Source organism: Pongo abelii, chromosome 11 (assembly GCF_028885655.2).
Source record: "Pongo abelii isolate AG06213 chromosome 11, NHGRI_mPonAbe1-v2.0_pri, whole genome shotgun sequence".
In the NCBI taxonomy this organism is placed as follows: domain Eukaryota; kingdom Metazoa; phylum Chordata; class Mammalia; order Primates; family Hominidae; genus Pongo; species Pongo abelii.
The window spans coordinates 125,072,146-125,098,151 of record NC_071996.2 but is presented as its reverse complement, the minus strand read 5'-3'; the positions used below and the strand labels follow the sequence as shown (position 1 = coordinate 125,098,151).

The following is a 26,006-nucleotide window of genomic DNA, read 5'->3' as shown; positions in this document are numbered from 1 at the left end:
AGCTTCACAAAGGGTTATAAATGAGATAATGTTGAGAAGAGAAGGCATTCTATGCTGGAAACATTATTGTTTAGGCTGAGACACTGTCCTGGACAGACATGTTAGTCAGATTCATCTCAGAAAAATTGCCTATTTGGGGAGATACATATAGATTTACCTGGGGATGGTAGTTTGTTCTGTTAACACGGTTTTTCGACCTCAGCACTATTGACATTTTGGGTTGGAAACTTCTTTGTAGTAGAATGATATCCTGTGCACTGTAGGACGTTTAGCCCCATCCCTGGCCTCTATCTAGTAACAGCCTCCTGCCAAGTTTTGATGATCAAAAATATTTCTAGAGATGGTCAAATGCCCACCCTTGCCCTAAGCCATGGGGGCAAAATCTCTCTATTAGATGTTTCAGAGATATATTATGTCCATGTCACTGTCCTGATGTACTGGTCACAATTTTCTAAGAGGACACTGTCCCTGCCTCACAGACATTTTTGAACTAAGGATGCAAACAGATATGAAAGCAAGTTCCTGTAAGATATGTTCAAGGTAAATGAATGCTCCTAAAGAAGCATGAACTCGGGCTCTGGAGGCACAGAAGGAGCCATGAAGATTTGGTGAGCAGAGCTTGTGCTCAATACAAAGCAAAAAGATAAATTTGTCTCTGCATCAGTCTGGAGGTCAGAAAGGGAGCCTCTGGCTCCTGGTTTGGCTTACCATTGAAGATGAATTTCAGTACCATTGTTACTAAGGGAAAGCTTCTGCAGGACTGAAGAGGTAAGTGTTTCTGCAGAGGAACTGAACAAAGCAAGAGCAGGGAAGAACAAAAGGGAAGGAAAGGATCCAAGAGGGAATGTCAGATATTATAGGACTCTACTTTCTCTGATTTCCTAACCTTGTGCTAAACCATTATCTCTGCTCATTCCGATAGACCCATTTGCTTTCCTTTACTTTTCACTACTTCTTCCTAAGATTTGGTTTTTGTGTGTTTACAGTTGAGATTCTTGGAAGTATTGTTACTCCACCCCAATCTGCATGGACCCAGCCTGGTGGTATCATAGTGAATCTAAATTACTGGAGCATTTGGATGAGCCATGGTGGTAGCCTCTCCTGTTTTATTCCAGGCAAGTGGATAATCAACACTGAGTATGCACAGAGTGAGTGCAGTTGGAAACTCAGCTTTAATGTACGAGTCCCACATCCTTGTCTATGAGAAATGAGACAGCCAGTTTAGTATTGGGGGCCACATTATGCAAGCAAATGCATAACAATCCATCTGGTTGTCAGGGAAGGGATTCAAAGAACGGGAAGCTGGGGAGCACATGCCATATTGACAGTGCCCAGTGTGGGGCTTTTGAGGTCATCGCTACATGATACCAGCCTTTTATCCCACCCTGCTCAGAGAATGCTGAGAAAGCCAGGGAGGATAGAGATGGAGTGATGTAAAACATGATCACCGTAAATATCTCAGCATGCCTCTTGCTGACAGTGGGAAGTCCAGCTCTGGAAAAAACACTGTCAGCAGTAGCATCTATTTATGTAAAGGATTAAGCTAGAAAATGCTTATTCTTATTGATATTTTTAGCAGTTCTGCCAGAAATTTTGAAATTGTTTTCAACATGCTTTTTTGCTTACTTGGACTTTATACTTACATCTGATTCTAGTGAATGCAACCTTAAAATGTGGATTGACCACCAGGCACTCAGTACCTAAATTAAATAGGAATAGAGTAGTTAGAAATATTGAAAAAAGCCCTACCTCAGGTGTTAGGAAACCTGGATTTGAATTTCCAATGTATAATCTCTCATTTGATTGACCTTGAAAAAGTTGCTAATCTTATTTTTAATACCCAAACATCATTCTAGTGGTCCTAACTAGTTTTTAGGATTTCTGTGAAGATAAAATAAACTAATATATGTGTAAGTAAACTAATATATGTGAAAGCATTTGGAGACCCTATAGCTAAAAAGAAGAGGAGCAGGGTGGTGGGAAGAGGGAAAGAAAGGAAGAAAGAAAAAGAAAGAAAGAAAGGAAGGAAGAAAGAAATAAAGAGAGAAAGAGAAAGAGAAAAAGAAAGAAGAAAGAGAAAGAAGAAACAAAGAAAAAAGAAAGAAAGAAAAAAGAAAGAAAGAAAAGAAAGAAAGAGAAGGAAAGAAAGAAAGAGAAAGAAAGAAGAGTAAAGAAAAGAAAGAAGAGGGAGGGAAGAAAGGTAGGGAGCGAGGGAGGAATGAAGGAAGGAAGGAGAGACTACGATATTCAATATTCTATTTTAAAGGTTTCACCAATTCAAAACACTCTTCAGTGATGTGAGAAATATCTCTGACAGAATTATTATATTCTGGTTAATGGCCATTCCAAATTATACACTGTGCTTATGTTTTTGGTGAGTGTTTTCCCCCTTATTCTATTGTCTTCCGCAATATTTGGTGGGGAGAATAAAAGGGAATGAGCCACTTTCTTTTGATGTACTAAGAGCTTGATTAATAACAAAATCATCAACACTATCCTAGATCTACAGGTTGGCAATGGACCTTCACTGATGGATGAAGGGGTTCTACCTAAACAAGAACACCTGGGGAGACTTATTATTAGGAAATGCTAATATTTCATGTGTTTTCTTGAAAGGGTAAACAATAGCTATGGAGCTAGGTTAGTAGCCTCATTGAATGTGAGTGAAAGTGTCAGTTTTGATGGACACAGCCTTGTCAAGGTGGCCCCAAAACAACAGGACATCCTTCTTTGAGCTCCCGCTGTTTTTTTAGAGTAATCGTCTAGAAAGCATATTTAAGTTTTGAATAAGCAAATCATATAATTATTTCTCAAAAACTTGTATTAAATTGAGGGGCAACAGTGTGATAAAATTAGTTTCCAACACCCCAACAACTGAGGGGTTTTCTGTTTGTTTGCTTGATTGATTGTTGAGTGTTGTGGTTGTTTATAGTTTCTTATGATAAGAGAGAACATTTTTTTTCATTTCAGTTTCTCATCAAAAGGATTTCCTACCATCAAGCCAACAAGATCCAGATGTAATTTCACTGATGAGCAAGACATCTCTGCCAACTGAATTCCTATTGATTAGCATCTGATTTTGTTTGTCAGCAAAAAGAAAAACGTATTATTTAATGGCAGGTTTGGTACATAACCAACGGGTTTAAGTGGTGGGAGGGAAGGGTGTGGATGCAGGGGTCTCTTTCAGAAGCTGATGAAATTATATTAATGTGTATGATCATTTCTGCTCTCAACTAAATAAATAACATTCGTCATCTTAAAGCAGCCAATATCTTGCCCTGAAGATGAAAGGACTCGTTGGCTTGCTGTCATTCTTCATAGTTAGAAGCTGTCATGGCCTGGGATGGGGTATGTGATGTGCTGACTGGGTCCAATGTCACTCACTCTCCATCCGGCTTCCTGACTCCTCCTCCCTTGACGGCTTGTTGGGGGATCAGACACAAGCCAGTTACTTTTCCCAGGTGGGAAGAATGACGACTCCTAATGACTCATTCCATCTGTTTGTGGAGATAAGGCAGCATGAATGCAGGCCCCACACCAGAATAGGATGAAGGGGATTTCTGGGATCACAAAGCAGACCTAGACTTTTATAAAAAGCCACACATACTGATAGACTACAGTTACAGAATACATTAGCATTTACCAAGAACTTTTTCACATGTTATTTAATCTGACCGTGACTAATCTGATGAGGTCATTATTATTATTTCTATGTTAAACATGGGAAAATCAAGGCTCAAAGACATTGAGTGACTTGTCCAATATTATGTGACCATAAGGTATGGACCTAAGGGTTGAACTAATGCCTAAGCCCCAGTGTTCTCTCCAATATAATAGACTTTCTATACTTGATTTCACACTACTGATAAAGACATACCTAAAACTGGGTAATTTATAAAGAAAAAGAAGTTTAATGGACTCACAGTTTCATATGGCTGGGGAGGCTCATAATAATAGTGGAAGGCAAAAGGCAGGTCTTACATGGTGGCAGACAAGAGAAAATTTGTGCAGGGAAACTCCCCCTTATAAAACCATCAGATTTCATGAGACTTATTCACTATGACGAGAACAGCATGAGAAAGACCCGCCCCCATGATTCAATTACCTCTCACCACACGTGGGAATTGTTGGAGCTACAGTTCAAGATGAAATTTGGGTGGGGACAGAGTCAAACCATATCAGCTTTACCAAGAAAATATATGTTCCATGCTTTTCAACTGAAACCCCTGTTTCCTGTTGGTAAGGATATTATTTTCTGATGAAGACCTTTTATTACTAATCACATGCAATTTCAAAAATTTATGAAAGCAAATAACTTATTACTTAGGCATCATAAGGAAAGAGCATGAGGAAACAGTGTTAATATTCAATCTAACCCATATACCTATCAGTGGAAAAACTTCATTTCTTTAGTAACTGCATATGCTTCTTTCACATTAACCTGTGTGTCCTTATATCATGAGAGGGAAGCAAAAGGGTGCACAACATAATTAAGTAATAGAAAAAATTTCCAGGAATGACTTAAATGAAATGGATTTTCTTAAGTGATTGACCAAAGACATGTCAAGAGTTCCCACTCAATTCCTGATGCAGTCAAGAGTGTTTCTGGTCAATTATGGCCCTCAAGGAATTAAGAGGTCAGAATGCCCTCACAGAGTAGCAAGAGATAGAGAAATTTGGCATAAAACTGTGGATTATCTTGTCTGTGTAAGCCCAAGATTTTCTGAGAGGAGCCCATTGGCTCTCAAGTGGTGATAAAGATGTAGTCACCTGAAAATGGGCAAGCTGTCACCTTCAAGTAAATGAAATGCTCTTTCATGAAGCAAACTCATGAAGCACGATTCAAGGTGGAAAATATTGTGGTATTAGAATTTGTATATAACTCTGTGTGGGAGAATTCAGGAAACTTCAATCTTTGATTTATCTATATCTTATTCCTATCCAGATTACCTTTTCCAGTAATCCTATTATTCACTGTCCATTAAGCTAGTCTCCTGTTAACAAATTCAGACTTCTCTAAGACATGCTCATTTCCTTTAGGTCTTGCTGGACTTTTACAATGGACTGTCAATGGTACTGTGATCTTTCCTTCCACATCCACTGTCTCATAGTCACTAATACTCTTCTCCCGCTGTTCACCCCATTAGTCAAATGTCCATTCTTTGACCCCCTTTTCCCATATTATTATATCTGCAACTAATGTCTTCTTCCCCTGCCTTGCCCTTGAAGCTGATGCCACGTTTGCTTTAACATAGCCTAAGCCTGGTGGTGAAGCACCTTGGGCAGTTTCTAAGGTGTGGCTGAGTAGAATTTTCAAAGTGTTTTCTTGGCTCAAAGAGTCAGCTAAAGTTCTTAATGATAATGTTGATAGTAGGGAAATTCTTTCTAATTAGAAAAGCAAAAATATATACATATGTACCGTATATATGTATAAATATATTTAAATATAAATATTTAAAATATTTCTGTAATAATATATACTATAATAAAAAGAGACAAACAGCTACATGATGTACTTTAAAAGTATTAAAAAAACAGTTTAAGATAAAGGTCTTTTTCTGAAAGATCTCTCAGTTTTACTGATTTGCACTTTAATATTATGTTGAGCTTTTTTCATGTGAATTTTCTTTTTACGTTTCTGTGAAACTCTTATTGAGGATGTTATTACACATCTCAATTTTTGTCTCCTAGTAATGTAATGTAAAAAAAAATTTCTGCCTTTACTCTTAAGAAAAAATAACAATTGTATTTGAAAAATACCACTTTATGTAACTTGTCACATTTTTATCTTTAATTTGGCTGTTAGGATGCATTGAGCCAAATATTGCACCTAATCATAACACATATTTAAATTATGGTTAGCATATTTGCTTCCTCCTTTTTAGCCAACTGTATTTTCCTCTTTTTAAGGGAGTTTAAAATCATTTTTGAAGAAGGCAGAGAATAGCTAAGTTAAAAAAATAGATGAGTGTGTCTTTTAGAAAAAATATCAAGGCAGATTTTTTATAGTAATGGGATGTTCAGAAAATGTAGATATAGTACAATTAAAAAATGGGAGAAAAATAAAGAGGAATATGCAAAAAAGTTTTTAATTAATATTAGTAATTATATTGTTATAATATGAGTATTATTCAGAGACTATGTCTGTAATATGGGATAAACTAGATGAACAATTATGAAATGTTCCAATTCTATCACCTTCAGTGTCCTAGAGAACTAGGATATTTGACGTGGAAGGAAAGAGACACAAGTGTAACAGAGAAGAGGTTAAAGTAGAATCCCCTCTATCCCTGAGTTTGAACCAGAAGCATCAGAATAAATTTATGAAGCAATTTGTCTTAAAAATAATAACAATAATTTTTATTGATTGATATATGAATTCAGTACAGTTCCAGTGAAAAATCTATCAGGTTTGTGTGTGTGTGTGTGTGTGTGTGTGTGTAAAAATCAGCAAGCTGATTCTAAAATATATATGGTAAGACAAAGGAACTGTAATAGCCAGCATAATTTTGAAAAAGAACAAAGTTGGAGGAATCACACTACATAATTTCAAGAGTTCCTATGAAGCTACAGTAATCAAGCCCATGTGGTAATGGCAAAAGAATAGACAATATAAATCAATGAAACAGAATAGAAAGTCCAGAAATAGATACACACATATATGGGTTAATTGATTCTTTTCAAAGTTAAAAAAGCAATTTAGTGAAGAAAAGATAGTCTTTTCAGCAAATGGTGCTGGAACAATTGGTTATCCATATTCAAATCCAACTCTTGATCCGTATCTTCCATCACACAAAAATATTAACTCAAAGGGGATCATACAATGTGAAATCTAAAACTATAAAAGTTCTAGAAGAAAGCACAAGAGAAAATCTTTGCCCTGCCTATCTCCACTTTTGCCTCCAGAAGCGAAGACAATTTTAATCTATTAACATTGTGCCTCCTGGAATCTGCTGGACGTCTGATCCATAGGCAGTGGAAAATGATGTCTCTGGGGGGTACCTTCTGACAGCAGGAACCATGTGGTCCATATGGTCACAAGCACGCTCCAGCCTTTATAATTCAGCTGCAGGAGGTATATGTAGCCATTGCATCTTGACACAGTGGAGAAAATCATGTTATCTCCTCTCTTTCCCATTCTTGCAAGGGGCCCTACTGGGCTTAAATGGCCATTTGGAGCCAGCCTTCTTTTTATCCTATGAATTAGAGGAGAGAGCGCTTCTTGTCCAGTGATGGAAGAAATTCGTGGTGTTCCTCATTCTCTTTCCCACTGATGATTTATGTTGCAGTCTCTCGCTTGGTAGTGCTCTGTAGCAGCTGCTCTTTTCTCTTTGCTGTGTGTGTCTCATTTTTATCTTGGCAGACAGGGCAATTTCTTTGAAGTAAGGCCCCCTTTCTCTGTTGCAAGCGACCTTGAGACATTCCACGCTATCATTCCCCAGCTGTATTAGTGACTCCAAATTCAATTTCAGGGTTCTTGAAAGCTTTCCCTTGTCCACCTTGTGATCAGTTGCCTTTAAGTGTCTTACAAGGCAATTGCTATGGGACCCTTGTATCCATTTTAGTATGTGCCTAACTTAGCCAAAGAGAATTGCAGCAAGCAAGGCTTCAATGCCTGGGGCCTGGCAGTGATCCAGCATCTCTGTTGTCTTTGGATGCTCTGAATGGCTAGTAATAGGAAAAGAGAAAATGTCATGCTAAGACTGTGGGGTCCAGATCATGCAAATCATTTACCAATATATAGTAGAGACTCAATTACTCACAATATATATGACCAAGAGTGCTTTTTGAATAGAAAACTTGAATAATAAGCAATTATAGGCATATATTAAAATGCAGATACATGCTTCTGATTGATGGGTGGGACGGCCTACATGATGATGCCATTGAAACATGCTATTTGTCGTTGTCATCAATTATATTAGTGTTTGTCAAGGAACAGCCTTCTGAAACTCAGCTTCCTCATTTGTAAAATTTATGTCTAAGGTGTTTTTCAGGTCAGGCTCTTCAGGCCTTCTACCCTGGTGAGTATCCAGAGATATTTTTTTGATTCAGTTGGCCATGATTCTTTGTCTTTTTATCTCACAAATCCTATCCAAAAAGAAGAAATAGATTTCATCTCTAGTGCCCAGGATAATTGAGTGGTCATGGCTGCCTGGGTTTCCAAAGATTCTAGGGCTGTGCTGAGGATCACCTGGGAACAAGCTGGAGGAGCAGTAGCAGGGATGTTCCAGGTGTGCCATTTGGGGCCTGTGGATTTATTCCCATTACATTCTCACCCCCAGTATCTCATCTGTTTCCTCTCCTCCACATTTCTCCCCCTTGGTGGAATTCATCCTGTCTGAATAATATCAACTCTACCTACCAACGGAATTTCAAAGAAGTTTACAACCTCCTGTCTGTTTGAAATGTTAACAGATTGTAATTACAAGGGAAACTGACAGGGATTAACAATAGAGTTAAGGGTTCGAAATTAAACAAAACTCCAAAAGATGAGTCATACCCAGTCTTTATTACAAAATAAATGGGTTAGTCCAGTATTGTGGCATTTCTCAGAATCCCTTCTTAGACATTCATGAAAGAGCAACTCTTTTTCCCCCTTCTTATACTCTCATTCCCCTGAAAAGAAACACCCACACTGACTACTACTATTTCCTGGACATGATAAAGCACATTAATAAATGCCACTTAGGAGGACTTTCAAGGATCTCAACATTCAAAGGAGATTCATTTATATCACAAGTGAAACTACAGCCCTAATAATTTTTCTGCAATCTTAACCACCGATCTCCTGTCTTTAAACAGTGAAGATCAGCTTCAGTCATTACCCGAAAATGTTGTGCTCAATACTGAATAACATTTTAAATTCCAGGATTGTCCAATCAGCCAAAATATCAACCAAAATATCCTGGAAAGGTTCACTATCATTGACTGGGAATAATTGTTACTATTTTTTATAGTAAGTGCACCATGCTTTCTCTGCCTATTAAGGCTGCTGGAGTTTGAAATTTCAGTTGTTTACCCATTATATTCAGTGCAATCCAGTCTTTTGAATTCAGAAAAGTGATGCTGTCTCTTTAGTGTTGCATGGATTTAGCTCTCTTTAGTGTGCTGCATGAATTTAGCTAGCCATTTTGAGGAGCTCAGTCCCATGTGTGTTTATGTATGTTGAGCGTGTATGTGCTTTTGTGTGTGTGTGTGGGTATATGTGTGTGCACGCTTCTGTATGTTTGGTGGGGTAAATGTCAGTATTCCCCAGACGCACAGAATAAGCATTGAGAGAAGGGGGCGCGAAGATGAGGAAGTGAATGCTGGGGCATCCTAGACCAGTACATGCTCCATCCCTTTACCTGTCCAGACTTCATTCTCTCTCATTCTAGTGGCTCTGCTTTTAAGGGTGGGGAGGAGATCTATTTCCATTCTTCAAGATGCCTAAAGGTTGTGGATAGGTTTCTAAACTTTCCTTTAAATATGAGATTCTTAACACATAATGTTGACACAATTATGAAGTCTTTTAAACTTTGATATTTGTCATGAGAATATGTATTTGTCTTGTCTAAATTAGCAATCCCCTTTAGTGGTGGCCTGTATTAGTCTGTTCTCACCTTGATAATAAAGACATACCTGAGATTGGGTGATTTATAAAAAAAAAAAAGAGGTTTAATGGACTCACAGTTTCACATGGCTGGGGAGGCCTCATAATCATGGTGGTGGGGAAGGTGAAGGAGGAGCAAAGGCACATTTTTTTTTTTTTTTTTTTTTTTGAGATGGAGCCTCGCTCTGTCCCCGAGGCTGGAGTGCAGTGGCATGATCTCAGCTCACTGCAAGCTCCGCCTCCCAGGTTCACGCCATTCTCCTGCCTCAGCCTCCCCAGTTGCTGGGACTATAGGCGCCCGCCACCATGCCCAGCTAATTTTTTGTATTTTTAGTAGAGACGTGGTTTCACCATGTTAGCCAGGATGGTCTCGATCTCCTGACCTCATGATCCACCCATCTCGGCCTCCCAAAGTGCTGGGATTACAGGCATGAGCCACCGCGTCCAGCTGCAAAGGCATATCTTATATGGTGGCAGGCAAGAGAGCTTGTGTAGGGGAACTCCTCTTTATAAAACCATCAGATCTCATAAGACCTATTCACTACCTCAAGAGCAGTATGGGGAAAACTGACCTCATGATTCAATTATATCCACCTGGCCCCACCCTTGACACATGGGGATTTTTACAATTCAAAGTGAGCCAAATCATATCACAGCCCCAGTGCCTGGAATGGAGCTTAGTGTAGAGTATGCTATCAACAAATGTTAAATAAATAAAGTTGTTCAATATTAGTAATAATGTCATTTACCTTACCCTTTATTTTAATATCAGAAAACTCAGAGAATGAATCTCATTTCTTAACCTTAATGTAATAAAAGGAAAATGACATAAAAGATCATCTCACAGACAAAGTAGACCTGGGTCTAGAACTCAGGTATACTGACCCCTGTTGAGTTTCTGATTCTTCTCCCCTCTCTAATTCACCATCCTATTAAAAACAAGAGCTGTATTCCCATTTGTCTTGGTGCTGTTTCTATGTTTTGAAAAGTAGGAAAGCTCAAAGTCCATCCTTCGTGAAAATGGCCTATGCCCTAGAAAATGTGAGGTCTACTATTATAAAAATACATTATTTTCGTTTCTATTCTGCTAAAATAATTTTTTAAAAAGTCAATCCCAAATTTCACTATCATTTGCACCCCAGATATCTGACACCTTTGTGGAAAAGGTTCCATAGAAAACGTTTCCCTGTGAGGGCATTACATTTAAGCCACCACGATCTGCCGTAAAATTTAGATAGTGAAAATAGAATGCTACTTGTTTAAAAATGACTATTTGACATATATCCAAAGTATAATAATCATATCAGTGAATGGCTCAATATATTTGCTATATAAAATTCAGAAGTACTGGATAAGGACCTTAGTGAGTTATTTTTGTTTAAACTCTGCATTTTCCCTAGAGATTCTGCCTTCTGTCAAGTTTAAGCTGTTTGGGCCTTAATATTTGTTGTGAAATAAATGACTTTGATCTCACAGATGCCATGGAGACACCGGGTGGAAAAGCCCCATTACTCAGAGAGAAAACAAATTTCATGGGCTGCAGGCATACATTCTGAACATCAAGCCTGGATACAGTAATCATTCTCCAAACAGAAATTGAAATATCTGTAGAAAAATGTCTGTTTCCCTAAGAGGCAGTTTGTCATGGAAGGAACAACAGATCTATCTCCACATGGTCAAACAGGATTTTTGTGATTCAAGGTCACTGCTGGGGAACCGTTAGGGTTCATGTGTAGCACCAAGTATCTCCTTTGATGCATCTCTGTGAGTCCACTAGATGCAAGCTATTTAAGGCCAAAACTAGATCTTTTTTACATTTCCTGATATGATTTGGTTATGTCCCCACCCAAATCTCATCTTGAATTGTAGCTCCCATAATTCCCATGTGTCATGGGAGGGACCCAGCAGTAGGTAATTGAATCATGGGGACAGGTCATTCCCATGCTGTTCTCATGATAGTGAATAAGTCTCACGAGATCTGACGATTTTATAAAGGGGAGTTCCCCTACACAATTTCACTTGCCTGCCGCCGTGTAAGACATTCTTTTTCTCTTTCTTCATCTTCCATCATGATTGTGAGGCCTCCCCAGCCATGTGGAACTGTGAGTCCATTAAAGCTCTTTCCTTTATCAATTACCCAGTCTCTGGTATGTCTTTACTAGCAGCATGAGAATGAACTAATATATTTCCCCAACAGCCTGGCACACAGTAAGCGCTCAACAGAAGTGTTCTGAATGAACCAGTTTACAGCAAAGAAGACTGGAGTCTAGGCCAGTGGTTTTCAACCTAGGAAAATTTTACCCCCACCCACAGAGGGACATTTGGCAATGTCTGGAAACATTTTCAGTTGACATGACTTGGGGGCATGTGCTATTAATGTCTAGTGGGGAGAGGCTAAGGAGGCTACTACATATGGTACAATGCTCAGGATGGCCCCCCACAGCAAAGAACTATCTGGTCCAAATTGTCAATAGTGCTGAGCTTGATGAACCCTGCCATAAGCTATTAGAGGGAACACATGTCCCTCATTTCCTAGGTTTTCTTTGCACTGGAGATGGCCCCATCATCTTAACACCCATGGCCTCTTTCTGCAGCTTCACACAGGAGAGGGGTGATTCCTCAGATTGGTGAGATCTGGATGAGAACCTGGGAACATGAAGACCAGCCTCATCCCTTTCTTTTTAGTCTTGAGCATCCCACAGGCTTCTGCTCTATTACTCCATACCACATGCCTTACAGTTCAGGCTCCAGGGAGACACAAAGAGACCTCATCTTTCCTGAGAGTGACCAGATAAGTCTGTAATTTGGTGGCTTAGCATTAGGAAGGCCATTGTTTCTCCACAGCTAAGGCATACGATAAACCTCTTGCACGGTTCAGAATTCAGGTGGAGAAAATAAGTGCCATTAACGGACACCGAGTCCCCCTTATAGGCCATGCTTGACATTCATTGAGGCCTGTGAATTTGTTTCATTAGGAATATCCCATGCTCTCACCCCAGAGAGTTCTGGATTTCTTCTGAGCAAATAGTCACTTCTAGGAGGAGGTCCTGCCTGGATGGATATGCAAGCATGTACTCATGATTTCATGAAAATGCCTCTAAATTATTAGGACTTATGGGACCTAAAGATATCCTTGAAGTCACCATCCAGCCACCACTAATGTGATAGTGGATTCATAGACATGAGACAGTTTGAAAATGAAGACTTCTGATTAAAGACTGACCTAGGTGTGATAATATGGACAGTGGGGCACCCAATCACAGGCTATGGAGAATGTGATGTTGTCAGGCTGAATAAATACAGAAAGTGGCAAAAAAAAAAAAAATCCCTTTTTAGGTTGTGGCACCCAGACCTCCTTGCCGAACTGAGAATGGAAGATTATACATTTTCATTAGATGCTCTAGGCCTGAGAGAAGATCTTTTCATATTATCACTCTTCCATAATGATAAGTCTTGTAAAAAGCATCTTCCTAAAATGCTTTTACCAAAATTGACAGAGAAAAATGATGCTAGAGGCTTTTATTTCTCAAAGTTATGTTTAAACCCTTTCTCCAAGATATATTTGTTTTATTTTTAGTGTTTTCTCTATAACATCATCGATTATATCTGATTCCTCATTAACTTAGAAAATGTGAGTAAGACTTGGGATTTTCATGTAATGCTTAGATCCAGGGAAGAGAATACTGATGATTTTGTTTGTTTATGTTATGATGTCTTAGTAGACTTAGAATAGACTTCAGTTTTATCTTCTTTACTAGCTGGAGTAAAATTGATATTTGATGTTGAGCAAGAAAAAATTTATTTTTGAAAATGTCTTTCCTCATTTATTTGTTAATTAATTTTACAGTTCTTTCATGGTTTATGTTAGTTATTAAGATTAAGCTAATATCATCAATATCCCAGCATCATCATCAGTGTATGTATTAGTTCCTTCTTACACTGCTATAAAGAAATACCTGAGAATAGGCAATTTATAAAGAAAATATGTTTAATTGACTCATGATTCTCAGGCTGTACAGGAATCATGATGCTGGCATCCTTTTGGCTTCTAAGGAGGCCTCAGGAAACTTTTACTCATGGCAGAAGGCAAAGTGGGAGCAGGAGTTTTCACATGGCTAGAGCAGAAGGAAGAGAGGGTGGGGAGGTGCCACACACTTGTTAGCAATCAGATCTCACAATAACTCACTCACTCTCACAGTATTGTGAGAACATCATCAAAGGGGAAATCCACCCCCATGATCTAATTACCTCCCACCAGGCCCCACATCCAACATAGGGATTACAATTTCACATGAGATTTCACATGAGATTTGGGATTACAATTTCACATGAGATTTGGGTAGGGACACAGACCCAAACATATCACTGTAGTAACAGCTCTCATTTCTTGAGTACCTACTTTGTATCATTGTGATGAATACTTTGCACAGTATTTCCTTTAAGTCTTAAAATAACCTTATGTAATGGGTATTTTGGATTTTGCAGACAAGGAAACTCAGAGACATTCAGTAGTTTGCACAAGGCCACATGACTATGTAGATCAAAGTCTAGACTCAATCTGAGGTTTCTCTACCCTCTTATCAGGGATATAGATAGAGGATCATCTATATCCCTAATAGGCAAGGCACAAAGCCATTCAAGCAATATCAGTTGAATGCTTCTCCCGTGGTGTGCCTTGTGCTGGCTGCTGCCAGGAATGACAAAGTGGCAACTGCCAAGTCCCTGGCCTTAAGGCATACCCTGAATAAGGAGGTGGAAAATAGCAGATGAAAAGCTAACTAGAAGTACTTCTCAAAGTTTTTCTCAAAGTACCTCTTAGGACAGTAAAGATGATTCCATAATTTGAAGGATCCGCAAGTGTGGCCGCAAATGACTGCAATGTGCAGGGCATATCTTTGAAGTCTTGTTTTCAATAAAAAGAAATGTTGCATTCTACTACATAATACACTCATGCTGGGCTTTTTGTTTATCTGTTTGTTATTCTTGAGACAGGGTCTCACTCTGTCACCCAGGCTGGGGTGCAGTGGTGCAGTCTTGGCTCACTGCAGCCTCCAACCTCCTGGGCTCAAGTGATCCTTCCACCTCAATCTCCAGAGTAACTGGGACTACATGTGAGAGCCACTGTGCCTGGCTAATTTTTATTTTAATTTTTGGTAGAGATGGGGTCTCATTATGTTGCCATGCTTGTCTCCAACTCCTGGGCTCAACCTATCCTCCTGCCTTGGTCTTTCAAAGTGTTGGGATTACAGGCATGAGTCACTGCGCCTGACCTACCCATGCCATTTTCATGTAAAAGTAAATTTTAAAATCATTTACTGGCAGGGCACGGTGGCTCACGCCTGTAATGCCAGCACTTTGGGAGGCCAAGGGGGGTGGATCACGAGGTCAAGAGATAGAGACCATCTTGGCCAACATGGTGAAACCCCATCTCTACTAAAAGTAGAAAAAAATTAGCTGGGCATGGTGGCGGATGCCTGTAGTCCCAGCTACTAATCACTTGAACTCGGGAGGCGGAGGCTGTAGTGAGCCGAGATTGCGCCACTGCATTCCAGCCTGGGTGACAGAGCGAGATTCCGTCAAAAAAAAAAAAAAAAATCACTTACCATTGACTGGAATAGCTGCTCACTCAGTAAATACTGCACTTTCTCCTTGTGATTTCACATGCCTTTGGTACATCACATTGAGGTTAACTTCACATTACACATTTCCTGATTTGAGAAGAAAGGAAGTTCTGAGTGATAAATTCCACAGTATTAAAGGTAGGAAGGAGCGGGGGCGTGAGACTTAAGTAGCTAACCACAAAACTCATTTCTCTTTTAAGCACTATTCATCCATTCAAAAGTACATCTTTGATCTTTCTGGTAATGAAACTCTTCTGTATCTTGACTGTGGTGGCAGAGACTCAAACTTGTACGTTGCATAGAACTAAACATGTGCAAACACACACATAAGTGAGTGCGAGACAAATGGGGAAAATCTGAATGAGATCAGTGGATTGTGTTAATGTCAATATACTGGTTGGGATGATGTATGGGTTGGGTAAGGCTTTTAAGACCTTACCACTACAGGAAATGGAGTAGAGATATGCTACGGTGGTATCTCCTCCAAAAGTTATTTTGAAACTTAATCTCTGATGCAACAGTATTAAGATGTGTGGTCTTTGGGGGTGAGTAAGTCATGAGGGTTTCTTCTTGTGAATATGATTAGCGCTCCTCTAACAGGGCTTGAGGTTGAAGAGAGTCTTTCATGCCCTTCCATTCCTCCCACCACGTGAGGACACAGCATTCATCCGCCCTGGAGGATGCAGCAACTGGCACCATCTTGGAAGCAAAGACCAGGACCATTATCAGACAGTGCCTTGATCTAGGACTTTCCAGTCTCCACGACCATGAGAAATAAATTTCTACTGTTTATGACTTACTTAGTCTGTGGAATTTTGTGACATCAGCACAAATAGACTAAGACAAGGTGCATGGGATCTACCTGTACTAATACTTACAACTGTATCATCACAAAATATCTCTGTATTAGTCAGAGTTCTCCAGAGAAATAGAATGAAGTACCCTCAAAGAAACCCCCAAAATAAGGTTTGAAAAAAGATGTGGGCATTCTGTAGCCCAGTCAGATTGACAAATAAGATTAACCATCATAACCTCAAAATTAAATAAATAAATACATAAGTAATGAAATACATCAAAATATCTCATAAAAAGGTTTAATTTTTTGAAAGTGAAAAAAATACATCTCTAGATTGAGAGAACCCAAATCTAGGTTTACATCTGGGTTTTCTATTGTTTCATTGGCCTATGTGTCTGTTTTTATGTCAGTATCATGCTGATTTGGTTACTATTGTAGCATATCTTTTCTTACCCCAGTTAAAATGGCTTTTACAAAAAAAAGCAGGCAATAACAAATGCTGATGAGGATATGGAGAAAGGGGAACCCTGGTATGCTGCTCCTGGAAATCTAAATTAGTACAACCACTATGGAGAACAGTATGGAGGTTCCTCAAAAAACAAAAACTAGAACTACCATATGATCCAGCAGTTCCACTACTGGGTATATACACAAAAGAAAGCGGATCAATAGATTGAAAAGACACCTGAACTTCCATTTTTATTGCAGCACTGTTCACAAAAGCCAAGACATGGAATCCACCTAAGTGCCCATCAATGGACAAATGGATAAATAAAATGTGGTATATATACACAATGGAATATTATTCAACCATAAAAATGAATGAAATCCTGTCATTTGTAGGAACATGGATGGACCTGGAGATCATTATGTTAAGTGAAATAAGCCCAGCACAGAAAGACAATATCGCACATCCTCACTCACAAGTGGGAACTAAAAAATGGATCTAATGAAGAATTAGACTGGTGGTTACAAGAGGCTGGGAAGGATAGGCAGTAGAAGGGGATGAAGAGAAGTTGATTAATGGGCACAAATATACGGTTTGGTAGAAAAAAATAAGACCTGGTGCTAGAAAGATTAGCAGGGTGACTATAGTTTATAATAATATATATTTCAAAATAGCTAGAATAGAAAAATTTTGATGGTTATTGCAGAAAGAAAAGACAAATATTTAAGGTGATAGATATCCTAAGAACTGGAATATCCTAAGAAATTATCTGATCTTTACAAATTATACAAATGTATTAAATTATCTCATGCACCTCCAAAACTATGTACATTTATTATAGTCTGCATCAATAAAAATTAATTAATTAAATTAAAAACATTTTTTAAAAAGATAAACCAAATCTAGACTGCTTTAGATATTGAGATCCTGGGCTTCGAATTTGATGACATGATTAGATAAGACTTTGGAGATCTTAGGATGGGGGTAAGTTTATTTTTCATGTAGGAGGGAGTTGAATAATTGTTCCTAAGAGTATGGACCGTAGTATGTTAAATAATTGTCCCTAGCTCTTCACTGTTCTCTGCAATCACATCCTTTGCCATGTGACCTAGTAGCTCTTTCCACTACAGTCAAATGTTTCCTCTTGCCTCTTGTCTTTAGCCTCTACCATATGGCTTACTTTGGCCAATGGGATATTAGCAAATATAATACAGAGGCCTGAAATATGTTTACAGCAATCACCTGAATGCTGGCCATGGCCTGGAGGCAACCCCAGCTTTGGAGCCTTAATCAGCTGACTCTGCTGACCTACAGGAACATGAGCAAGAATAAGTGATTGTTAAGCTATTGAATTTGGGGCCAGCTTGTTTCAGAGAAAGATCTTCCCAACCTAAAATATTATTATTTTATTTCATAAAAACGTGAGTACCTACTCCATACCCGGAACTGTGTTATCTGCTGGAGGTATGATCATAAATAAAATGGATGTGCCATTTGATCTAACAGAGCTTACAGTCATGAGTCTGTCATTCATGTTAAAAAGAGAAAGGATTCTTTTATACAGCCAGTCATTACACCACCCCCCAACATCTACTGATTTTAAAATTTAAATTCTTTAAAAACATTCCTGGTCACATGAATGTTTAATTCTATGCAATATTTCAAGAACAAAGCTATGGTATAGAAACTAGACAATGCGTTGAGTTTTTGCTTTTTCTTTGCTGAGTGTGTGCTTATTTCAAGGCAGAACAGTATAAATAGAAAATATGGTGGCCGACTATTGTAAATAGCACAGTGGCTTTTTAAGCAAATGAACACGTGCGTGTGTGTGTCTGTTTCTGGGTACACACGTATGCATATAGGAAATATCAATAAATGGCATCATGGACTCAGTTACCCAACTGAGAAAAATATGAGTTATCTTTGACTCATCTTTTACCAAATTTTCCTATATATATCTTGAATATCTTTATCTATATCTGTATCTATATCTATATATATCTCCTTCTCTGTCATACTGTCATCCTACCCAAATCATCACCATTTCCTGCCTGCAATATGAGGCAATAGGATCTTAACAGATCTCTCGGTCTTCTCTAGGTCTTCTCTTTCTCTCTCTGTTCATTCTACATCACAAACATTTATCCAAAATATAAAACTGACCCTCAACTTTTCATGCATGATGCCCTTTGATGTTTTCCTATTTGTGTAGAATAAAAGTCCAAGCTTCTTAGTACACAAAGCAGACCTTCCATTATCTCACCCTTGCTACCTCATCTCCTACTAAACTCTGCTTCAAACCCATGCACCAGTAATTAGTCACTTCATCAGGGCAGGTATTAGAGCAAAGCAAGCAAGCTGTGTAGGGTGCAAAATTTAAAGCGGTACTCACTCTTCAGTTTATACAGAGCACACCTGAGAATGTGTGCCTCCTTAAATTGCATTCCTTATGCACCCGGCTTCTCTCACTCTGGTTTTCAGTGCTTCATGCTCTTTTATATCTTCCACTAGTTTGCTCATACTGTTGCCCTTGCTGAAACACCTTTTTTACTCCCCTTTTCCTGCTAATTCTAATTCACATAGTGTAGATTTGACCTAACTGTGCATTTCCTAGGAAGCAATTCCTGACCCCCAGGCTGATATAAGTTCACTCACATGTTTCGTGCTTCAGTAGGAGCTCTGGGCTTACTTCTACTTTAGTATTCATCATATTAGGTAGAAACTGCTTATCTCCTTGACTATAACATTTATTAAAATGTGGTCTTTTGTTTTTCATCTTTGTAGTGTAAAAAGCTAGGCCAGGCATCCTTTAAGCCCTCTCTCTCCAGTCCCCCATATCTAACTCTTCACTCACGTGGCTGTTACCCTCTAAATGCTTGTCAAAGCCATCCACCTCTTTCCATGTCCACTCAAGCCACTGAGGCTCATTATCTCCTACCTGCAATATTACAATAGCCTCTTACCAGGCCTTCCAAATTCCATTCCCCTACCCGACCCACCATCTCCATTTGTCTACTTCATTGTAGCCATGGTAATCTTTGCAAAGTGTAACTATTATCATGTCACCACCAACCCGTAACCACTTCTTATTGTACTTGGGACAAGAAATCAATCTTTAAGGATGGTCTAAAGCTCCTCTTAAAGGTCTGACTGTGTCTGACCTCTACAGCTAATCTCACTAGATGTGAGCCGTTGTTTATATTCAAGCCATCCTTTCATTTCATTCTAGAAGACCCCGTGCAAGTTCCCCACCTAAGGGTCTGGACACAGGCAGGTCCCACTGTTTAGAATGCTTCAGCCCCTTCATCATTTCACTGGATTAACATCTCTTGCTCTTCATGTCAGTCCAAAAACTGCTAGATGCAGCCTCCATGATGTCTCAATCCAGGTCAAGTCCCCTGCTATTCATTTTCCTAGTTCTACATTCCTATGAGTGTCTTCCTTCAAAATACTCATCTCAGTTCATAGTGTCTCATGTTTCTGGCAATTATTTTTATTCAACAGTATCTAGTTGTTGTATGTTCACAAAATAAATTATTTATTACAGAAATTTCCAAACACGCACAAAGTACAGAGACTATAACAAAGTCCCATTTCTTCTTGTTGTTTTAATAATCAACAACATATGGATATTTTATCTTTTGTATCTTTATACTACCTCACTTCCTCCCCAATATTATATTTTACCCTTAAATACTTTAGCCTGTATCTCTAAACAATAAGGACTCTTTCTTTAAAAAAAAATTCCCAAAATATTTTCACATGATCACACTTCCAAAAACTAATGAGTATTTTAAAATCATTGAATGTCTTGTCGGTGTTCAAATACTGTGTAAGATTTTAAGTCTGACTTCCCACCACATTGAGAACAGGGGCAATCAGCCTGACACAGTGCATGCCACATAGTGGATAATAAATATAGCTGAATAAGTGACTGACTAAATGAACTGTTGTTTAATAAATATTTATGAGCTGAACTGGACACAGGAGTGCAAGTATACCTGAGGAACACATTGCAGAGAAAACCAGTTAAATAAGCTGCCACTCCTTTCTTCACCCCACATGAGCCGTACCTTCTCTTCAGTTGGCATTCTTGGCCCTTGGAGCAAGGTGGTGCATTGGGACAAACTCAGAGCCAAGGAGAGGTGTCAAAGCTTTGTCTTTCCAACCCCACTATGGCTTGGTACAACCTGCTCTTACCCTAAGTGAGACAAAGGGATGACAGTGTGCTTTTTGTCTCTAGGAGGCTTTACTTTCTTTCTACCCATCATCCTCTCTTTTCCATTCCCAGAGAGTACTGGGCACAAACAGGTATAATAGCACCCACCAGTCAAAAGTGGCTGAACTGGGCATTGCAGGATTGGTGTTTGCCAAGAGGCTCTGAGTCTGTACAGACACTTGAACAAGGGCTGGGTCTGTTATTAAGTAACCCAAGGTTCATCTGATTTCTGCACAGAAGAGAACATTTGTAATCAAATCTCATCAAGGGGGAGGAAAAGCTTTGTTTCCACTTGCTTGTATTTTTACCTTTTTAAATATGTAGTTTATATAACTTATATAATTTTTCATTATAAAAAGCATACTTTTCCCTAGTTGTGATTTTTTACTCACTCATCAGTAATTTTCCATGTTATTACAAATCCTGGGTATACATTATCTTTTACTCCTTAATGTTCCATTAAATGGCATTTCCAAACTTTCTTTAGTGACTATTGCCTCCAATTCTGAATTATCATAAGTGATGCTTTGATTAATAACTCTGTACATAAAGTTTTTCTGTATCAAAGATAATTTTCAGGGTAGATTCCCAGAAGTATAATGACCAGGTCAAATAATATGAATAATGTGGCCGGGAGTGGTGGCTCATGCCTGTTTTCCCAGCACTTTGGGAGGCCGAGGTAGGCGGATCACGAGGTCAGGAGTTCGAGACTAGCCTGGCCAACATGGCGAAACCCTGTCTCTACTAAAAATACAAAAAAAAAAAAAAAAAAGAACCAAACAAACAAAAACACAATTAGCCGGGCATGGTGGCAGGCGCCTGTAATCCCAGCTACTCAAGAGGCTGAGGCAGGAGAATTGCTTGAGCCCAGGAAGCGGAGGTTCCAGTGAGCTGAGATCGCACCATTGCACTCTGACCTGGGCAACAGAGCAAGACTCCCTCTTGGGAAAAAAAAAAAAAGAATATGAATAATGTGAAAGCTTCTAGTATATACATACTACCCCATTGCTTAGAAAGCATTGTTGTTCATCTATAAAATTAATTTGCCTTTAAATTAAATTTAACTTTAAAATATCATTTATTATTCTTCTATTGCATAAATAGTGCATATTCATTACAGAAAAATTAAACAATACAGATATGTAACAAGAATGGAATAAAAAGCATGTGAAATTCCACCACTCAGAGTTATACATACATATATATCAAGTTCTATAAGGTCTCAAAGAAGAAACATCACAGACTACTATCGATAATGAGGATTTATATCAGGAGTGCATAGGAACATGGAAAAATAAGGGAAGCTGTTCTATTAGCTGTATAGTCACTCCAGAACCAAACGCTTCAAAGACAGGGATTTCATTAGGCCAAATGCAGAAGCAGATTGAAATCTTCTCTTGGTACATCTAACCCTAGTTCATCGTGTGCTTTTAGCATTTTTACTTCCCTAAGAAGAGATTGGGTTGGGTTTGTTTGCTATCTTCTACAATATAAAACCTACATGGATCATTCCATATCACTTTTAGGTAGAGTTATCACAAGCCACCTCCAAGGCTGTTGTCCTTCTTTATAGTCAGCCATTATATATTTACCTCGTGCTCTTGTTCAAACACCTTCAATCCTCTGTTTTCATTCCTACCAGGCAATTTACAAAGCAAAGATATACTTCAAGCTACTTCAAGGTTCTTGAAGTATAAGATCTAAGGAGGATATATATTTTCAGAATGTCATTCACATTGTGCTATATGATCTATTCAGTATAACATTGTTTTATAATCCACTTTATTCCCTTAATACTGAATCTTCAACACTAACTCTTAACATTCCGCCTTGTGGAATGTTACCATAAAATAGCCCGTCTCCTGTAGCTGGATACCAGGTTGCTTTTGATTTAGGGCTATAGATTCTTTTAAATGATCAAGAGAAACTTTGCAGACAAATTCTTTTTGGTTTCTTTCTATCCTAACATGTATTTGCCCACCTGTTTTATTTATTTGTTTTTATTTTATTTTATTTGAGACAGAGTCTCACTCTGTCTCCCAGGCTGGAGTGCAGTGTGCAATCTCAGTTCGCTGCAACCTCCGCCTCCCCGGTTCAAGCGATTCTTGTGCCTCAACCTCTCGAGCAGCTGGGATTACAGGCATGCACCACCACACCTGGCTAATTTTTGTATTTTTAGTAGAGATGAGGTTTCACCAGTTGGCCAGGCTGGTCTTGAACTCCTGGCCCCAAGTGATCCACCCACCTCGGCCTCCCAAACTGCTGGGATTACAGGTGTGAGCCACCTGGCCTATTTTATTTTAACTCTTATAATTAATTTATTTTATTTTAGATGTGTATCTTAAACCAACTTGAAATCTTTGGTTTTTTTAATAGAAAAACTTTATGTATTCACATTAATTTTGATAACCAAATATTCATTGTCAATTTCCTGCCTGCTTTTTTGCTGTTTTCCCTGCTTCCTTGGTTATTATTTTCCCCTTAAGCTTATCTGTTTTATCGATCAAGTTTAATTTGAAGTAATACAATCTCTGATTTGAAAATAATACATTCCAATTTTTTGCTAGTTACCTTTAAAGTAAAAGAAAAATAAATCTACATTTTTCTAACAAATAAAAGGTAGCATCTTTTGGTGCCCTTCATATGGGCTAATAAATTTAAACAAAAAATTAGTTCTGCTACCCCTGAAACTACCATATTTTATAGAAATAAACTGTTTAAATACAGATCATTATGGATAGACATGCTGTATTCTTCCTTGCTGAAGAATTCCAAGAAAATGTAAAATTGCAAGAATTTTAACATTTCATTAAGTTTTATAACCACATTTCCAAATGCTATTTATATACGATTATGATTTACTGATTTTATTTACATCATTTTAGATATCTTCCTTATTTTTAGTGTATTATTTTTATTGACTTAGCTTTAGTAGCTAAGTCAATTAAGTAGTAATTATCACATAATTTAATTAGAAAAGTATGCAGGTGCTATATTTTCTGAGTGACTTCTTGTTTCAGAATAAAACAATTTCTTAATTTGATCTTCAAATACCCGAATTGGTTTTCTGCACTACCCAATTGGCTATTCACCATCTCCACTTCACTTTAAAATTCAATAATCATACTTTTATGGAAACTCAGGCTTCTCTGATTTCACTTCTTTCCCCCCTTATTACTCATTATCCTAAAAATTATATTGATAATGTACATTTAGTAATTTATAAATATTGCCTTTTGTGTTTTTACAGATTATTTTCATACAAAAGTAAACCATCTTACTTCTCAGATTGGTGTTTTTATTTTGACTTTCAGTCTTTTCAGATGACTCTTGATTTGTTTCTATATTCTTAATTTATGGATGGAAGAGTGTGTATGAGTATGTACATGTGAGTGTATGGGGGGAGGGTATCTATATATATAGTTCTAGGAGTTTAGATTATTGCTTTCATTGATTTTGTAAGACCCTATAAAAACCCTGTTTATGCTCGGTTAAGAAGAAAAGGAAACTACATTTGTATTATGTGCTGTCGTTTGGTTTTGCATTTTTTGCTTACTTGTTTGTTTTTGTATACAATTACTTCCACATATCAGAGTTCAAGTTGTATGTGGGGATTAAATTGTGCTAAAGACATAGATAGACATCCTAAGACTTGTACAAAAAAAAAAGGTTTTTTATTCTTTTTTTTTTTTTTTTTGCATTCTGAAGTCAACTGGGGCTCTCTTCTGAATATTTTATTACATTCTCTCTTATTATGCTTTATTTATACATTACCTTTATGGTTATGGATACAAGTCTATATTTTTTTTTTTTTTTTTTTTGAGACGGAGTCTCGCTCTGTCACCCAGGCTGGAGTGCAGTGGCATGGTCTCTGCTCACTGCACTCCGCCTCCCGGGTTCACACCATTCTCCTGCCTCAGCCTCCCAAGTAGCTGGGACTACAGGTGCCCACCACCATGCCTGGCTAATTTTTGTATTTTTAGTAGAGACGGGGTTTCACCGCGTTAGCCAGGATGGTCTCGATCTCCTGACCTTGTGATCCACCCACCTCGGCCTCCCAAAGTGCTGGGATTAAGGTGTGAGCTGCCGCGCCTGGCCGACAAGTCTATCAATTTTTTTAATGAAAAAATAATAAATTTCTTGTCTGGCTAAGTAAGGGCCCCCTCTACCTCAAAGTGTAACAAATACTTGCCTGTATATTCCTCTGTTATTTTAAATTTACATGGATATTCAATCTTGCTGCAAGTTATTGTTGTATATATTGTGATATAGTATTTTATTAGTTTCTCTCAGAGAGCTAGTCAGTCATTCTGATGTTATAATGAATAATCCATCAATTTTCCATTGGCTTCCAGTGCCACCCTTATCATGTAGGTCTCCATATAAACTTGACTTCATTTCTGTATGTAGATTTCTATGATATCTAATGATATCCAGCCTTCAGCGTTATATTTTGCTAATCTTCTGCCAGCATAAAACTCTTCTAATTATAGTTGCTTTTAATCCAGGGCTTTCTCTAACTTTTTTCTTAGAGTATAGCTATTCTTTTACAAAAATTTGCTTTTAACAAATGTATTAACACGTATTTTTCCACATATTATAGCACATATTATAATTTATCACTAACCATTTAAATGTCACTCTACATTTTGTAAGTCATTATTCATCATTGTTTCTTATATTGTCTTTATCCTGAGTTCTTGATCTGACTTCATTTTTGTTAGTCTGAAGTAATTCCTTAGGGCTTATGAGTGTTTTTGGTGATGTATTTTCTGAATTTCTACATATCTGAACATGTGCTCCTTTTCTCCCACAGGTGAAAGATACCTTCATTGGTTATAGAAATTTGGGATTTACAAGTATGTGCATATTGTTCCACTGTCTTCTTAGCTTTCAGATTTTCAAAAAGAAAAGAAAACAGACTTTTCTGATGTTCTTTTTTATGTAAATAACCATTTTGTTGTGCTTTGCTTTTTCTGTCTTCAAACTACTCCCACAGGCCAAATATAGCTGGGTGCTTCTTTCTGTAAATAAAGTTTTATTGGGCCACAGCCATGGCCATCATTTACATATTGTCTGTGACTGCTTCCACCTGCTACCCTGCAGAGTTGTATAGTTATAACAGGGACTGTATGGCCTGCAATATTTACTACCTGGTCCTTTATAGAAAAAGTTTTCAGACCCTGTTCCTAACCTAACCCACAAGAACAAGGCTCCAGTGAGAGCACTTCAAACCTGAAAGAAGAGCAGAGGAGAAGACATTTGGAGCTTGGTAACCTTTGGATGATTCTCCTAATACCATGCCATGAATGTGCCTCCAGCAAATA

The 26,006-nt window shown here is 38.1% G+C and overlaps 1 long non-coding RNA gene across 1 annotated transcript in view; it reads right to left on the bottom strand.

Annotated features, from left to right (window-relative positions):
- Nucleotides 1–7,508: 7,508 nt before the first annotated feature.
- LOC129058141 (uncharacterized) overlaps nucleotides 7,509–26,006 on the bottom strand; it is a 70,273-nt gene continuing 51,775 nt past the window's right edge. Inside the window, exons 3-4 of the long non-coding RNA XR_008523031.1 lie at nucleotides 15,199–15,303; nucleotides 7,509–7,668 (exon numbers count right to left, since the gene is read on the bottom strand). This is a non-coding gene — a long non-coding RNA (uncharacterized LOC129058141). The remainder of the gene's footprint in view (nucleotides 7,669–15,198; nucleotides 15,304–26,006) is intronic.